This window comes from Caretta caretta, chromosome 2 (genome assembly GCF_965140235.1).
Source record: "Caretta caretta isolate rCarCar2 chromosome 2, rCarCar1.hap1, whole genome shotgun sequence".
Classification (NCBI taxonomy): domain Eukaryota; kingdom Metazoa; phylum Chordata; order Testudines; family Cheloniidae; genus Caretta; species Caretta caretta.
In genome coordinates this window covers 32,965,983-32,971,982 of record NC_134207.1, presented here as the reverse complement: position 1 = coordinate 32,971,982, position 6,000 = coordinate 32,965,983, and the positions used below count along the sequence as shown (strand labels likewise).

The window sequence follows — 6,000 nt, the reverse complement described above, 5'->3', positions numbered from 1 at the left end:
ACTATTAACTTCCCCTTTCTTCCATTTGGGGTGTGTGTGTATAAATGAAGGGCAGCTGTAAAATATAATATATATTATATACAGCTTCCTTCATTTCCCCTCTAAACCAGTTTGTTTGTTTTTTTTAACTGGCATGGCCTACTTCCACATTTGTGGGATTGTGGCGTTTTTTGGGCACCTAGAAAGGTATCCTTAAATTATTCCAATTTATCATTCAATTTTTTTCTGATTAAATTCTTCCTCCCAGCTGATTTGGCTCATAATTGTTTGCAGCTTTGTATCTATTAAATTGGCCCTATTAAAGCACCATATATTATTCATCTGGACTTCTGTTCTGCTTTCACATTATAAATGTGATCAAGTCATGATCACTTGTACCTAAGCTACTGTTAACTTTTAGTTCTCTGATCAGTTCCTCTTGATCTGTTAGGACATGGTCTAATATAGAAATCCCCCTGTTCACTGCAACACTTTTTGAATTAGGAAATTGTCATCTGTTATGTTTGGAAATTCTAAAGATGTTTTAGTACTGACCTTATGAGATCTCTACCATATGTCACTCAAATTGAAGTCCCCCATGATCACATAAAGCTTTTTTCCTATATGCTATAGACAAGTGCATAAGGAGGTGGTCATCCTATACCCTAGTGTGATTTGGTGGTCTATAGCAGATACCAACTAATGCCCCATCTTATGTTTTATTTGTTAAGACATGGATCCATAAGCATTCAAGATCATTTTCTTCTGAGTGATCAGTGAGTCAGAAACAGGTAATGCCATTTTTGATGTAGAGTGCCACTCCCTTCTCCTTTTGCCCACTTGATCCTCCCTAAATAGGTTATAATGTTAGATTATAATGATTTTAACATTCCAATAGTCCAAATCCTCCCTCCCTCCCCCCCGTTTCTGTAATACCAACTAGATCGAGTTTATGCTCATAAATGTGCAATTCCAATTCCTCCTGTTTGTTATACAGGCTATTACGCTGAAGTATAGGTAATTCAAGAATTTCTTCTCTTCATGTTATTTGGTTTCTTGATTAATTTTTTTCTCAGTATCTCAATTTTGTGCTAACTGAATGCTTGTATCTTCCCTTTTTTTACCCTCCCCTTTTGCTGTTAGTGGTATGATGGGGTCTGTACATGTGACAAGTGATCTCACTGGTAGATTATTTGGTCCATCTGTCACTAATCTTTAAAGATTCTGTGATTGCAACTTGATTGGGAATCAGTGCTTGGAAAGCTCCTCTTAGCGTTGCTGACTCCATTGTGCATTGGAGCTATGACAAATTACAGCAGCTGAAGATTTGCCCCCTCAGGCTACATGGCTGGAGAAACTGTGGGAAGCAGGGGAAGCCTTTAAAAAACAGAGACATTGGAACTTTGGGACTGGGCTTCCTCCACCTCCTTCATCTAATACCAATATCACTAACACAGCCCTCTAAACCAGCAAGTCAGTTGCAAGTTAAGGGTTATACTCAACAGAACCCTTTGGCTGCTGCACTGTTCTGGTGATGCAAAGCAGCTGCAAATCTAGCTTTATTGGTTGGTGCTCTCTGGATGCTTTGCACTGCTCTAGTGTACTCCGGAGCGTGCACAGGAATTTAAATTTGACGGCTTTTTGGAGGGGCATGTTCTGTGGCCCACTGTGGCCCCAGGGCCAGAGGAGCTCACTCTCCCTGCTGCAGCCCGGAGGTGAAGGAGCTCTCTGCCCCCACCGTGGCCCTGGGGCTGAAGAAACTTGCTCTCCCTGCCCCAGCCGCAGAGCCAGAGGGGCTCTGTGCCCCCCCTTTGCATGGCCCCAGTGTACTAGTGAATATGGCCTTGAAAGCTGAAATTTAAAAAAATGATTTAAGGTTGATGCTAAATATCTTCCTATCAACAGAAATAGTGCACCATCTTTGGGTTTCTTATCTAGTGTTTATATATCCATTTTTAAATTATTAAAACAAACAAAAATGAAACTTCCTAGACCCAAAACTGCACTAAAATAGAGTTAAGGTTGAGAGTACTTATCAGAAACTTAAGGGTAAAAAAACATTACAGGGATGCTTTATTTATATCAGAACCGTGTATTACAAACCCAAGAACGTCAGAGTTGAGGTTATAGTTAAAAGAAATCCAGACATGCCACAGTATGGAAATACACAATTCAGGCATCCAAATAACTTTGACTCCGCCCCGTAATAAAGCTATAAAGAAAAAAGAAATCCCTAAGGTCTTTGAAAATCAATGTAGTCTAATTTGTGACACACATATTAAAATATCAGTATAGGGCAGAGTGAAAGTACAAGATAGTTCTAACTAAGCTTCACAAACTCTGAGATAGGTAAGAATCCACCCCTCACTGAAATGCAGCCATCTGTGAGGTGAGATTCAGCAACGCTACACAACAGTTTAGGGAATAAAGAAATATATTGGCCTAGTTGAAATTGTAGAGGGAATCTAAATAGGTAGGTGTGAATAACCCACATTCAAATTTGGCTAGGATACCCGTAATTTTAAAAAAATGTATTTTAAAACTAGAAATGTGTTTATAAAAATAAATTTCCTGTACTTTACAACAGCTGAAGAATTCTTCTTCAAAATGGATTATACCTTGATTATCTCAAAGTTTAAATAATGATGATTGGAATTGTGTCATTTGAAGGTGTTGAACTGTGAACCACCATGGATTTAAAATTAATTCATTATATGAAACAATTCAATTTTAAAAATTTGCTTTCCACAGAAAGCTTTAAAAAACACAGTGTAACAGTGGTCTAAATGAATGAAGAACTTTATTATTCTTGTAGCAGAAACAAGCAATATTATTGGGGTCTGGGATAATAATACAATGTTTCTTTATTATTTGGAGTTTATTTTGGATTTTCACTAGCATATTTGATCCCTGATGTAATATATCTTGAACCAAGGAGAACACTGTGAACACTGCAGTGAAAATGCTTCCCTAAATGGGAACATTGTGATCAGGGTCATCTGCTGACACTGAATCTGAACACCGAGTCACTTTAATCTGACTATCAAGCCATGCTCAAAGCAGCATCATGCTCATGAACAGGACAAGGAAGGTCTAGAGCTAGTGCTTTAACCCTTTCATCCCCGCCTTTGTCTCTCACATTTGCTAGCTGTCCATCCAGCTGTAAACATTTTATAATATAGCATTTTGTATATTTTATATCAACCTTGGAAGTCTGATGCCATTTTTTCCCAGCTGAAAAGCTGTGTTGAGATAAACTCAGTAAAATTAAAAAGGCATTTTCTTACTCTTGCTCCACAAATGAATAAATGCTGCCCCCTGCTGGAACATTTGCAGATAAAACGTCATCTGTGTTGAGGTGGCTCGTTGTTTTTGCTTGCTAAATGGAATTGAGAGAAAATATATTGTATTAAATAAATAAATAAATAAATGTATTAAAATAATCACCAACCTCGTCCTCTAATGGATGGAATCAACATTGGAACAGAATTATTACCATTTTATTATATAATATTAGGGTCAATATAAATTTTTACAGTGCTTGGGATTTGTGTTCGCTGGTTTTGCTGTACCAAATATTATCACGATCAACTACTGCTTCTACTTTCAGAACAACATTTTACAGTGGCCAAATAAATGCATGCCAACTGTGGTCTGGCTGAGTGTGTCACAGGGGCATGTGTATACATGTGTATACATACATGGAAACAAAGGACAGGTATTTCTGGAAAGACTTATGAACACTGCCATAATTTTCAAACTTGGGTCCTTAAAGTAATGCAGTGTTCACATTCAAAGATGATAGTTCTTTGAAGGTCAGTAAGTCAGATCTGCTTGTAAATACTGATAGAAAAAGTTCCATAGGAATTAGGGATCAGCTACATTTAGAACCTGTCCCCCCAATACCACTCCATCCTGGCAAACTTTGCCAAGGTCTACAATAAAGGGCACGTTCCCGGTATCTAACTACTTGCCACGATTTTCTTGCCTTGGGTGACATCAGCCCCAGCAGTCTGGCTTCACCTCTAGCCATCTTTGCCCCATTCCTTGCTTCCCCGCCTTCTTCCTCCCCTTCTCCTGCAGTTGTGGTTTATGGATTATTTAGCAGTCTCTTTTGCAGCCCACCACATACAGTGTTTCCTTTATTTCTGCTTTATTTACTAAGGACCCAGTCCAATGCCCACTGAGGTTGGTCAGAGTCTTTCCATGGCCGTCAATGGGCTTTGGACCAGACTGTCTGTGTACAGGAAAAATGGTGAGTTACAAAAGCAGCTTTGTTTCATAACCCTTTTATTAAGTGATGGAATGTTAACGTTACCATTCCTGTACAATCCCAGCTGCACATTTTGTCCAGTCAGTTTCCTCAACCAACACAGACAAGTAAAACCAGATTAAAGAGAAGAGAGCAAGTGGGAAATGGAAAGTCTAGTCTAGCTGCTCTTTCCAATTTGGTCGTAAGTGGATGGTGATTGTTGTCCACTCCCAGACCAGAGTTGTGGCTCTTTCCTATGATAGCAGAGTCATTGGTTCACCTGAGGTCAGTTTCGAAAGGCTTGCTCGGAGGTGAGGTTCCATTGTTACATTAAGTTCTCTTCCAGCGGAGACAGAGTCAGAGGAGGAAGCAAAACCAAATCCAGGCCTGACCAGTGTTCCTTGCTGAAATCCAGGAAACATCGAGGCCTGAAGTTCAACAGGCCAGGCTCTCATTAGATCTGTAACACAGCAGAAAACAAATGAATGCTAGTGCATTGTCATGACACTGCACATGCTGATCGTGACCCCCTTTCTTTCTCTCACCCTCCATCTTCTTGTTCTCCCTGTAATTTGGTTCCCTGTGTAGCCACACTGTAGCTCTACAGTTGCCCCTTTGTTGCTCACACTCTCTCCTATCTGGGGACACTGCTGGTGTTTGTTCACCCTCCCACTCTTTCCACTTCCAACTCTAGTCTCCTGCACACTATTGGTCATCTTCCATTGAATTCAACTGGAGCAAGCTCTTACCACATGCTGGGAAGCAGCTATCTGCTGGCCTCCTGATTCCCATTCCCCTTTTGACTCCTTGCTCTGCTTTGTCCTTGGCTCCCAGAATCAGAGTAAAAAAACACCCCAAAACATGTGTAACCCCCCTCCCCACACACACACACAAATGGGGGAGTCAAACTATTTTCCCAGAGAGCAAAACTCTAAATTGTCCTGTGTTAATGGGTTTAATAGTTCAAATCTGGCATTAATTAAGCCCATTTTCTTTTACATTCCCTGGGCTTGGCTTTTAGGAAGAGAAAGAGAATGAATGCTGAGCATGTGGATGTGAGTTCCAGTCTAAGCCTATGAGGAGATCAAGAGATTCTGTGGCCATTGTGGTAAACATGGCAGCCAAATTCCATTGGTTTGTTTCCATCAGAAACAACCAACACCTGCATGCTACAAACACCTCAGTAATGTTTTATGGCTTATATTAAACAATACAATACATGTGACTTTAACATTGAAATTTCCTCTAGCGGGAGCATTGTCTATGGAATACATAGGATTTTTGCTTCTGGAAAACAGTCTAAATTTTGTTCTCTCCTCTCTCCTTATTCTGGGTTTTATATCACCTATCTTAGGGTTTTGTACTGCTGTTGATCACAGTCGTATCTGAGCACACTTCGATTCTGTGTCTCCAGTGAAACCTGTCTTAAATCACTGCTTATTAAAGGTGATAAAGGTGGAACAAAACAGCTCAGTATAATTGGAGACAGACTCATAACAAGAAAAGAAATTGCTGATAGGTTTCACTATCTATGAAAATGTCACAAAACAAAATGCCACAGAGGCTGTCATTATAGATTTGCTCCTTGGTAAGAACAAGTCTTTGTGATTGTTTCTGCAGCTCCAGAATAATAATTTTCATTGAGTCAAGGCTGCTGTATTTGGGCTTCAGTAAGAGGTAAAGGCTGTGAGTACAGTCAGAATGGTACCTCTATAGCTGTGTTAATTACGGGTTAGAACTGGGCCTAAACCTGCCAGCTAGCATTAAGT

The 6,000-nt window shown here is 39.9% G+C and overlaps 1 protein-coding gene across 3 annotated transcripts in view; it reads right to left on the bottom strand.

The window, feature by feature from the left end:
* Positions 1 to 2,760: 2,760 nt before the first annotated feature.
* The window catches only part of TMEM74 (transmembrane protein 74), a 43,101-nt gene continuing 39,861 nt past the window's right edge, over positions 2,761 to 6,000 (bottom strand). For all 3 annotated transcript variants that reach the window (XR_012666897.1, XR_007355404.2, XR_007355403.2), the window contains 2 exons: positions 4,512 to 4,691; positions 2,761 to 3,358 (listed from right to left, as the gene is read on the bottom strand). The gene's annotated coding sequence lies outside the window, so the exon portion shown is untranslated. The remainder of the gene's footprint in view (positions 3,359 to 4,511; positions 4,692 to 6,000) is intronic.